The sequence below is a fragment of the Astyanax mexicanus genome, chromosome 2 (assembly GCF_023375975.1).
Source record: "Astyanax mexicanus isolate ESR-SI-001 chromosome 2, AstMex3_surface, whole genome shotgun sequence".
NCBI lineage: Eukaryota > Metazoa > Chordata > Actinopteri > Characiformes > Acestrorhamphidae > Astyanax > Astyanax mexicanus.
Genome location: NC_064409.1, coordinates 51392431 through 51405055, shown reverse-complemented (window position 1 = coordinate 51405055; position 12625 = coordinate 51392431). Strand labels below are relative to the sequence as shown.

Here is a 12625-nt window from a genome sequence, read left to right as displayed (position 1 = left end):
AGACTGTAGGCAAGCCAGTCCATCTAGTACATGCACCCTCTTCTTCTACAGTAATAACTTAGTAATGTGTGCTGTAGGGATGTGCCATGTTGAATGCAATAATATCGGCAACATTTTTTAATACTGTGTTTTGTCATATTGAGAAAAGTATCGTTATCATGAAAATACCATTAAATATTGTGATATTATTGTAGGGCCATATCGCCCACCCCTAGTGTATTAGTGTGTAGCATGTGCTTTTGCACTGCTGCATTGTTGAAAATGCATGGACTCTTGAGGTCAGCATATGTTCCTTTTAATTCTTAGTCTGCATTAATACTGCCATCACAAAAGTGTACCCCTGCCCTTTATGGACTGAAATTCCATAACTCCTGATTTGTTGAATCGTTTAATAATATTTTGTACCATTAAGAGAGAAATATGCGAATGCCTTTTAGTCTTTCTTTGAGGAATGTTTTTTATTTCAATAACTAATTGATTAATTTTCTCACACATTTGTTTACAGACTGGTGATCCTCTGGCTTTGTATCAAATCATAATTACAACCACCTGTTGACATCACCTGTGTGCACCAGTTTTTTTTTTTGGAATGTGTTACAGGCCTGAAATGTAGGAACCAGTGTATTAAATATATTAAATATTAAATATAATAAAGTTGACAAAATTTGTTTGTTTTTTTTAGTGGTCAACAGTGTTTGCAATGAAGGTAAAAGTCAAAGTAAGATTGTATTTCCTTCTTATTTGGATATCCCTTCCTTTTGGTTCTGATTTGTGGTGATAGAATCACATTTAGATATTTTGATTTAAAGCAACAATCAAGTGTTTTACAACAAATACCAGCCCACCACTGAAGGAAGATGTTCAGGCATATTCATACTTTTTTTTTTTTTAGAAAACACATTTTCATAAATGCGTTTCAAAGCCTCTTAACGCTTGTCTAAATAGATCCTTTCGAACAGTAGAGAAACCAAGCCATAGCTAATGTGACACGTCCCTAAACTAATAAATTAAAAAGTAACCCCAGAGAACTCATTAGGTCTACATTTCTAACCTTTGGGGGACCCATTAAATAACAGGTGGAAAATGGAAATGTTGTGGGAAACAGCAGATTGTCTGCTGTGACTTTCCACTCTCTACCCTCCTCTCCCTGGGTGCTGAAGGCTGGCAGCTGGTTGTGCTGTGTGAAGGCTGCTCTGGGCTTGCTAAAATAAAGTGTGGATCCCTTAGCATGCCAATCAGCCAGGGCCTTCTGTCCAGGCAAGGAAACCGGGGATTGGAAAGAAACAAAACAGCAAAACTGAGGTCCTGCTTGAAGCTGAAGATCTGTCATCATAAGCAGTCCATGACAATTCAATCCAATTCAGAGATGTGCACAACTTACAAGGTGAACTGAGCCAGAGATGTGATACAGATATCGATTTGATTTGAGTCTGATTATTTGGACTATAGCTCATGTCAGGTTGACGCTACACAATTATAGCCCTGATTTTTAGGTCTGCAACTGTTTCTGAAGATCCCCAAAAAGCTTCAGATTGGAGACAAATCAGCATTTGTTTTTCATTCACTTGGTTTCTATATGTGAACTGCTGAAAGATGAGAGATCCCTGACCAAATATCTAGCAGGTTTGATATCTGGACCTGTTGATAAGCCTCTCACAATAAATGTGCTACTGATTTATTGTACAACATATGGACATGACCTCAAATATTTTTGCTGACTCCAATAGTACTCACTGTGTTTAAGTCAAAGTGTTTGTTAACATAATTAACTTCACCAATTTTTTTGCTAGGCCTGGACGATACGTTAAAAATATTACATCACAATATTTGAAAACACAATATTGATCTCGATACACATGATAATAGTCAAAATGTACCAGTCAAAGCAAACACTCTCCCATACAGTGTACAATGATTTGTATTTAAATTAAACTTTTTACACTCTTTGTGATGAAATTTGCATACGGTTAATATTGATGCTATTCTCAATATGTTTTAAAACGTATATTGACCATAACATAAGGAAATTTACCATGATTAGTGGTGGAAATCACAGGACATCTCCCGATACAATATTATCAGAATACGTTTTCCTTGATAACAATATCATGATAATGTGAGTCTCCAATACTTAATACATATACTGTATTTCTCAAGACATTTCTCTAAAATACTTCACAATATCTGTGTTACTGAAGAGGATAAAATATCTAAGTAAATATCAAGAATTATGGTTTATTTATTGGTTTCAGTTTCACATAATTTGACAACCAAGTTTACCCTATTTATTTAATTAGAGCCCAATGTGGAGCAATGAAGCAGAAACTTTAGTGAGTTAAACCGGAGGGGTGAGTCTTAATTAATATATATATATATTCATATTTGAGGCCACATAATGTTACACTGCCCACCTCAACTTTCTGCCAACACATCTGTTACTCAAGGCTAATTTGGGTTTCCCAAAGATTGATCCAGCCAGAATGTTTTTGAACAGTAAGCCACATTCCACCAGTCTGGTGTGAGAACATCTTGGCTTTAGATCAAATGAGCAAAGAAAACCCATTAACAGGTACAAGCTGTCTAGAACAAGTTAGTACGTCAAAATTATGGCATCTAAAAAGAAGCAAAACAACTAACATAACAGCTCAACATAAATATCTCATCCAGTTTTCCGAGCTGGGAACAAAAAGCACAGTTGGAGAGGGGCCTTTCAGACAGTTGGTAATTAGGGATGCTTTTGCTCAACAGTGCATTTATAAATGTGACGCAAAATGTCACAGACTCAAAACGCGCTGCACAGCCAAAGAGATGCTGCCATAAGCCACAAAATACTACACTTTCAGGCTAAATTTGCCTCTTCTACACTATTATTTATCAAAGGGTTTGCTCTTTAAAAAGTGTAACTGCAACACTGTCGTAAAATAGTTTAAGATGACAATACCTTTGTTTAGAGCAATTATTTCTTAGACTATTCGATGCCCAATTTTTTTTTAATTCTCTATATTCTGTAGTGTTAGAAATGTTGGAAATGGAGTTGCAGAGACAACCAATGAAAGCCCAAGAGAGACACAAGGTAAGGAAAAAGCAAAGGGTGAAGTCTTGGCTTTGAAGCTGAGCAATGTCTTTATCCATTTATTAATTTTTTTCTGTTCTCAGCACACACACAATCAGATTAGATTGTATTAGAAGTTTTTGCCATAAACATTCATGTCTCACACATGGCATTACATCCATTTCTGTGTTTGATTCCATTACAGTATGTGTTTTTGGAGATCAAACCAACTGGTCATGGGTTCATTTCTGGTAAAAGAACCTGGTAAAACTGATTATTCATATATTTTGCAATATGTTTCACAACCACAAAAAAAATTCCCAATGACAAGACAACAAGTTATCTAGTTGTGTAGTGTAAAAAGTACAAAGATATCTGATGACTCTGAAAGCCGTGTTCTCTGAACGTGCCCACATTCGCGTCAGTATCCACCTGTATCCAAGAGAACAAGGCCCTTGAGCTTCTGTTCATGCTTCAATCTTCCATAATTTTTCCCCAAACCCAACAAAAGAAGGTGTAATGAGATTCATGACCAAATCCTTAACGGTCATTTTAGGCTAATGAATGACTCGTAGGTCACAGCTCCGCAGACAGCCCTCAGAATGGAAAGTTATTAATTGAAGAATAGGAATAAAATTAGATCCAGCAAGCAGCACGTCAGCTCATTAGTTCTCTCGTATTAAGAAGCCCTCATGCAATTTGTATGACCTGCTCAGGCTAATGCGGAGGGACTGGAATTTGAAAAAGTCAAAAATACAGTAAGCTCAGCATAAACTGGAGCAGCACTCACTGCTGTCAGCAGCACCAAGATACACTGGAAGTCCTCCTCCAGTGGAGGAATAAATCAGAAGTATGGAGTAGTATGTAGTAGTCTAAGTAAAGATTGTTGAGCTGTTACCTTTACTTTAGCACTGCTGTGGAAGTCTCCTCCTCTTTAGCCTGAACCTGCAATCCTCGCGTTAACCCCTTAGATTCCAATAGTTGTCCAAATGCAAGAGGCAAGCACTGTGCCTCCATCCACTGTGTGTGGTGTACGCACACTGAATGAGTGAGTGAGAAAGAGAGTGAGTGAGCAAGCGAGCCTCTCGCGCACTCCCAGGCCTAACCCCCCACCCTCCCTCGGTGGTGCTCTCACAGCGGGATTAAAACAATCTTTTGTCTTGGCACAATGGGGGTTAAACATTTCCTGGTATCATGTGAACGCAAGTTTAGTATCCCCCAAATTTTAAAGTTTTATGGGTCAAATTTGGGAATTATCTTATAGTGTCATCACTTTTCATCAGAGCATTTTCTGGCAGTAATTTGGTTTCACTTAGAAAGTGCTTTAAAATGATTATCCACAAAAATTTATAAACACCAGATTATAAACAAAAGCTAAAGCACCATATTTGGGACTTCTGTAATTGTGTCCCCCTGACTTTTCACCAGAGCAATTTCTGACAGTGATTTAGTGTCAAGTAGAAAGTGTTTAAAATAGGACATAAAAAAGTACATCCACAACAAATAGTACAGGACCAACACCAGCTTTCAAACAGAAGATAAAGCAGCAAATTTGGGACTTCTGTTATTGTGTCCTCCTCACTTTTCATAAGATCAATTTCTGACAGTGATTTAGTTTCACAAAGAAATTGCTTAAAAATAGGTCACAAATACATCATACAACATACAACACATAGTACAGGATCAACACAAGCTTTCAAACGGAAGCTGAAGCACCTGCACGTGAACCTACTCCCAATAGCCAAGCCCTCAGATCTCACACTATCTGATAAATGGGGCCAGTGAAAGTTACCAGCAGGGCACAACCTTGCTAACAAGTTGAGGAAGTGCCTCAGGCTACAGAATAGGCTTCCCTTCCCATCTGGGTCGCCCACAATGACCCTAGAGACCCAGCCCATCTCAGAGCGCCCAGTCATGGCTGCAGGGAACCCATCCCTGCAGTTTATTGCCAATTTCTCTCCAGCATTATTGGGGCCGTTAAGAGAACTGATTTAAAAAAAGGCTTTTGACGTCCGTTAGCTATGGTTGCGCCGAGCAACAATGGAGGGCGATCTCTCTTTGAAAGTGTCTCTATTCTCCCCGCCTGGCCTGGGATAATGCCGCCCTATACAAAAGCGCACAAACCCTGAAACATAATCCTGTTCAAAGCACATTGTCCACCACCTAGGACAATGAACGGGGTTCCAAATAACCAGACCCTGTAACCTTGTTTTTTTTTACAACCCACTGTTGTCTTCCCTTCCCCTCCCCTGTAGTTTTGCAGCTCAGATTTGGTACAGCTATATTAAAATGGTGGGCGGTTTGGCTACAGGTTTACACTGCCTTCTCACTAGGCTAGAAATAAACAGATTCTGTGTACATAAAACTACACTCAGATCAGTCTATGTACTGTAGATGTGCACACAGTATGTAAGAATATCCTATTTGGGAAATCTGACTTCAATTTTCTAAGTCAGGAGAGTCTCAAAAAACCAGAGTTAAGAATCTAAGAAGGCTGCAGTGTACATCAGTAGGCAAGTGGTGTTATAAAGTTCCTTAGCACGTTTATTTAATTGTGCATCAATAAATACACTGTAAGTCTGGACAAGTTTAATTTACTTATTTGATTATTTAAGGAAACTGACTGCCTTAAGATTTTTAAGTAACCTTTACTGGAAACTTGAGTTAATTAGACTAAAACTGTTAGTTATTATGTCTACAGATCATTGATTTTTATTTTTTTGTTATATCAATTCCTTTCATAATAATTCTACTTTGAATGTTATGGTCAGGTGAATATAATATATATATATATATATATATATATATATATATATATATATATATATATATATATATATATATTTGTATGTAATCTTCTCTTTGATTTAATTTAAGTAAAAAACTCAAATTAAAAAAAATTAAAAAATATGGGAATGATATAGAGAGAACAGTAAAGCACACAGCCAACACAAATTTAGCAGCTCAGAAAATGATGCTTGTTCTTACAGCCTACAACACAGAGCCCAGACAGTTAATCAGGCAGCCCAGGGGAATCACTTCACACTGATGGTGAGTATCAGAAGATGGGGGACACACCTAGTTTATAAATAGATTGTGCCAGATGCTAATGGAAGCTGCCAATGGCAGCAGAGTTAACGTGGTCTCTGTTTAAATAAATATGTGCCCACAAATGTTCATGTAATTTAAAGTAGTTGAGTTGATGTTTGGAAATATCCAGCTACACTTATTTAAATTCATACATACAGTCCTGTCCAACTTCTATTTGTGAACATTTTCCAGCGTGTTCTGCTAACAATGCTATCCAGAGACAAAGCTAACAATGATGACCTGAGGCAAAAAAGGCCATATTTTGGTTAGATTCATCACAAAACACTGGAAAACTATTGTCAAACCAGTTGGCATAAACTTTCTCTAAATGTTTTTGGAAATATTAAAAAAATTTTAGTATACAATTATCCAAATATTGAACTAGAATGTGACATCTTTCTCAGCTTCATCCGTCTTCTGAGGTAAATGGAACGCAGAAAAACTCCACAGGCTAAGCTAAAGAGCTTCATTTTCATGATCACTCCTCAATAATCAGGTTTATCAAGTTGCATTACGATGCTACAAATCCAGCGCAAAGAACAGCGTATACAATTATCTACTGAAAAACAAACAAACAAGCTAGATTGAATTAGGTCATAATGAGCTCGGCGCTAATCTTCGCCTCACATCACGCCTCATTAAACCTCACAGCAGCCCTTTTATTTGGGACATATTCATTCAGCAGAAAGCGCTGAATGCGCTACTGACGTTTCTGACAGTGGCGGTGGAGAGATGATGGATCGCGTGTGAGGTGTGGAGGCAGTAATGAGCAGTGTGAGCAGGAGGCCCTCGCGCGCTGAGAGAGCCGGGGTGACTGAGCAGATCTGAAGGGCAATACTGCGGCACACACTGGCTGTGTGTGTGAACAGAGGAGGGGAGGAAAAATGTGCTGAGGTCCTTTCTCCCGACTCGCCTGCAGAGAGAGGAACAGGGCTGGACGACATGCAGTTCCACTGAAGCAGACTGTATGACACAGGCTACCTGCATTTAGGCTGGACTGGGGGAGTGTGTGTGTGTGTGTGTGTGCACATCACCTAATTCATATTCGATATGTGGCAACGAAATCGGTGTGAACAGCCAGATCGGATTTATGTGTCTTTTTTTTCAGTCTAATTCAACACTGTCTGCAATGAACAACAGCAGTGAGTGAGGTTTTCAGTGGTGGGGTAGCAAGATAACTTTATAAATGACTTATATTAGCATTTTTGTTTATTTGCCTCAGTTTAGGTGCATGAACTGTGTTTAGAAGAATAATTGATGCAGGTCACATTAAGATGATATTATAAACAATCTAATTAAACTAAAATTTTGTGAAAAACAGATTTGTGTCAATTTACCTACTGTGAGTATATAGCCTTGGGTTATACTTACAAGTAGTATTATATAATACATATAAAGTCAACATAAAACTATAAGGTGTGTATGTGTGTGTGTTTACTGCCCAGAAATATCTGGATGTGAAATATCTGGGTCTAGTACCCCTAAAATGGTAACCTTAAAGGAAAATGAAAAAAATAAACTGTTTAACATTAAATGGAAAAGAAAAGAAAAAAAAAAGTAATTCCTGGACATTACTATTTCATTTTGATACTATATAAAAATGGCCAGACTAGGCGCAAAGTGCTGTTGTTAAGCTGGTCTAAAGTAAATGTTTCTTATAGGGTCTTCCTAGTGTCCTAAAAAAATATATATATATTTAAAAAATACATATCAGATCCTATATTCTAACATTCTATTACACTTTGTGTGTGTGATTGTGTGTGTGTAAGCGCACTCCATTATTTTTCCAGTCTCAAAGGTGCAGCTCCTATAGCGAGGTCCTTATTCACAATCATGAATGGAGCTGCCCTCTGATTGGCTTAGAGACAGAACAAGAGTTTGAATGCTCTCGAGTGTGCTGGAGTGGGCTGCGGAGGGGGCCATAACTCTCTCAAGTTTTACTTTCACCCCTTTGGGTCTACAAAGCAGCTCTGCTAGTTGTTTTTCTGTTGTGCGGTTGTCATGGCATACAAACAGCGCAGGATTTGTACAAACATGGCTAATATCCATTAAAGGACCATCGCTCATAGTTCTCCTCGGCCGGGAAGTGCCAGATGTCTGCTCAAAGGCAGCCGTCTATTGCTTTCAACCACATCAATGAAAGCTAGTCTTTGAATGAGGCTTGTAATGTATTAAACGTGTCTATTTATTTCAGAATATATTTACTGATTGCCAATGAAAGTCAGACATCTACTAACACAGCGCCCTTTAAGCATCGATTACACCACAGGATTATGTCTTTTTATAAGGCAGTATTTTAGAGTGTTTCAGCTCACAAATGCTATTAAATTTGACTCCAGGCTAAAAACAAATGTGGGTTAATTTGAAAGGGACTTGGGGAGTTAATATCAATGCTCCCTTTATCTTGATGATTATAGATCAGGCCTAGTGGATTGCACTCCAGAAGCCTTTTGTGGCACAGGAAATATGAAAAAGATATTTTACACATATATATTTATTTTTATAAAAATAGCCAAATTAATTATACTCTAATAAAAAAGAGTATTTTAATTTGGCCACCTACACACAACACCAGGAGAATTGTAGAGGTCTTAAAAGACATTTACACAAATCACTAGTAAATTCTCAAAGAAAGAATACAGAGGTCAACCAAGCCTCTGTTTTTATATCTAAACCCCCCAGTTTTGCCCACCCTCTTCTCTTCCCCGCTTCCCTCACACATAAGAAGACACAAAGAAGAATGGGACAGGCTGGTTTCCATAGCTATGAGAGGGTCATTTACCAGATCTGGGACTTTAAATGACAGAGAGAGAGAGAGAGAGAGAGAAAGAAAGAGAGCAAAGAGTTTGCTTGTCCTTGGAATTGTGAGTTTACCACCCACAGCCTGTTTTTTTAAAGGGTTAAGAGTCTGAATATGTTGTTCTTGTATTTCATCTGAAACTCAGAAAAACTATGTTAAGAATATGGATAAATAGGCAGATAGATATATAATGCAACCTCTTTACTACTTAAAACGAATATATAGTTGTGTCTGATACTCTCGCATGTCAAGTCAAGAGATAGTTGTACGTAAATTGATCATAAAGTATTACCCCAAGGGATGGCTTGGGAATGGCCCACACCTGTGCAAGTTGTGAGATATTATCTTGTGAGTGAGGTTGAAGCAGTGTGCTGACCAGCGTGTTTATGGCTCACACTGACACAAGTTCAACTGGGATCTAATAATGGCCTGTTTGCAAGTTCAGAACATACTGTACGCTGAAAAGAGGGGAGAGAACTTGGAGAACTTTTGGGCTGGAGTTCAGGTGGCTTCGGTTTGTAGAAGGAAGTCGGTCTCACTCTCGGATGAGCGGAGTCAGGGAGGAAAGATAAGGATTAAAAGTGGGAGATGGGGTGATGGAGGGGTACAGAGACTAGACGTTGGGTACGTAAGCAAGGCAGATGGAATTTATAGGGTGCCAGATAAGAGGCGGAGCAAGAAGCATGTTCCTCCACCCAAACGTTAGTTATTTCATAACTCCATATAATAGTGAAGGTGTGCAGGCACAGTGGACAGTGCAGTGGAAGGTAATGATCATGACCGGCAGCATCTGGCTAGAACTGTCCAAGTGTTATATAATCTTGTATAAATTACATCTGCATTTAATGCATGAGGAGACTCCACAGAGCTTCCATTGGAAATGCACTGTAAGCCTGGATAAGTTGAATTTACTTTAAAAATTTGAGGAAACCGGTTGCCTTAAAAAAGTAAAGTAATGGGTAATAAAAAACATAACTTAGAGCAACAAGTTATTACAACTAAAGGGACAGTTGATTTAACTTTTTTTATTTTTGTTATACTGTAAGATCGGATAAGTTGAGTTTACTTAACTTTTTTAAGACAGCTGGTTTGCTCCAAGTTTTTTAAGTAATGGGGAAAGAAAACTTGAGTTAGCCTAAATTAAAACATCAAGTTATTACAACTAAAGTGGAACTTGATTTATTTCTAAGGTAGCCCAGTGGGAATCACTACACACTGATGGTGAGTGTCAGAAACTGTTGGACACACCCAGTATGCTAATAGATAATGGCAACATACTAAACTCAGTTATTATAAGTTGGTTCAACTTAAAGAACTCAGCTTGAATGTATATGTATATTGTTTACACATATCCAATGTTATGTAAAACAGACTTAAATCATTTGAGTTCAGAAAACTTCTGTGTTTACAATGTATAAAATTTACTGGACACAATAATATTTCCTGTCTTGACATGACTTTTGGCATGTCAGTATGTATCCAATGTAAACAAGCCTACGATAACAAACCACTCTTAAATACAATGAAACATTCTTGACTTGGAAACTGTTAATTGTCATAGAACTTTTATTAACTTTTAATATGATGTTTACACTTCACACACTATGTGGTTTAAAAATAGACTCAGTCATTCCGATGATCTTAAGAGAACCAACAGTAGTTCCTCTGTCTTCACCCCTAGCAATTTAATTTAGTGTAGGCCTGACCCATCTCTGTTAATTACTACATGACATTAGGAAATGCAAGCACTTCGATAGATCAGTAACATCATACACACATCATGACATAGGTGGGGAGGATCCACAGCCTTTAATCTGCAAATAAACAAACAGCCCGATGCCACAGAAACCTGGTGCTGTGCCAAAAACCGTCAGATGTGTATTCAGATGGTAATGCCACGGGAGACTTCAATGGCATGAGGAGCCTCTTCAGGGGCCAAGTGATGCTCTTTGATCCGTCTTTGCTGCAGAGAGAGAATCTTATTCTAAGCTAATTTATGTGGTAAAGGCAAAATGCGAGAAGCAAATGGATCTATGTTGTTGTGTTCCATCCTTCCATTCTCCTGTAACTGATTCCAGTTCACTCAAGCAGTTCATCTCATCTGAATGTGGCAAGGTTTCATTCACTTCAGATCCTTAAGACCAAGATCTTCTAACTGGAAAAAGCCAAGGAGTACAGAAGCAACAGTTCTCACACTCAAGAAGATACTCATAAAGATGTAGTGATTCCACCACAAAATCCATCCCAAGCCTTATCTTGGTCTTAACACCAGTGATATACACCATGCTAGTTAGGATCTAATGAATAAATGTTGTTTTGAAAATTGATCAGCAGATGTAGTGCTGTAAAGCATGGTGAAGGTAGGAATAAACAGAAAGTTTCATAGTATGAACTAACACAAAACCCCATACTCAAGCAGCTCTTTCCAGACCAGACTGCAGGCAAATGGGTTTTGTTTCTCAAATTGCTGTCCACAATGTTATTTGCATGTAATCAGATTGGATTTGCCTGTTCAGACATTATAAACCTACCTGCACTGGTTGCTATGGTTACAACATACGTGTCAATAACATTTCCATTACTTTATATTTGACGTGTTCGTTGTTTGCCGCGTTCAACCACTTTTCAACCCCCTACAAATGTGGATAAAGTCTATATAAGAAAAAATCTGATTTGAGTTGGAAGTCTGAACATACCCTAGTCAACCAACTCTAAATACTCTAAATCTATACTTTAACACAAGGTGTGCATAGGTATACATTACTTCCCTCCATGCATCACACTGTGGTTCAGTGCTCTGCCTCAGTGAGCACACCATGCTGTGCTAATTAGAGTCCTTGAGAAGAAGTGCAAATGATACCAGGCTGCACTGGATAAGAGTATATGTAAATTCATGGGATGGTACAAGAAAAAACAGTAAAAATCAGGTGCACTATAAATTCATATATAATTTCTGCCAGCAACTGCACTACTAGGGTTGCAACGGTATGAGATTTTCACGGTATGATAACCGTCTCGGAAAATACCGCGGTATCACGGTTATCACGGTATCACAGTTTGTTACATATATTATTAAACTGACCCTTAAAGAAATTACAACAAAGTTTTTTTTGTTCAATTAACTATTTATTGTAGAAACTACACCATCAGGTGAAGGAAACCATGTTTTTCCACTACTCTTAAGGGCATTAAGAGTGTATATATATATATAAAAAGTTGGTATATAACCAGATACTGCAGAAAGAGGGGATTTATTTCTGACATGATCCTCACAATAGAGATTTCTATTTTAAGGCTTTCACACCTTAAAACCTTCAACATATGAAAAACAGGCACGTCAGAATTTGAAAATGAACGCATGTAAATGAATGGCGTCTTTCACATCCAGTCCGGCCAGGACCTTTACACGGACACGTGAATCCATCGTAGCACGCACTTCACGCCTGTACCTGCGTGCCCAAATTTCGGATAACTCAGCGCTTTTGCGGGCGCTTACCGCATGGGTTGTGCACGACTACAAAGAGGTTTTATTTATGTTCAGATTAAAATTATAAACTGAACACATACTTTGCGCTGCACAGCGGGGTGGTGTTCTCGGAGATGGGAGAACAGGTTTGATGTATTTCCTCCTTTAGCTGTGACTACGGCCACATTGATTACAAGCTTGTTGATTACAAGATTAC

General features: G+C 38.2%; 1 protein-coding gene across 25 annotated transcripts in view; it reads right to left on the bottom strand.

Annotated features, from left to right (window-relative positions):
• LOC103024007 (neuronal cell adhesion molecule) overlaps nucleotides 1-12625 on the bottom strand; it is a 124375-nt gene that overhangs the window by 66872 nt on the left and 44878 nt on the right. For 2 of the 25 annotated variants that reach the window (XM_049474506.1, XM_049474504.1), the window contains exon 1: nucleotides 3951-4097. The exons of the other annotated variants lie outside the window; for them this stretch is intronic. The gene's annotated coding sequence lies outside the window, so the exon portion shown is untranslated. Of the gene's footprint in view, nucleotides 1-3950; nucleotides 4098-12625 lie in introns of those variants that run through there. 25 annotated transcript variants of the gene reach the window in all.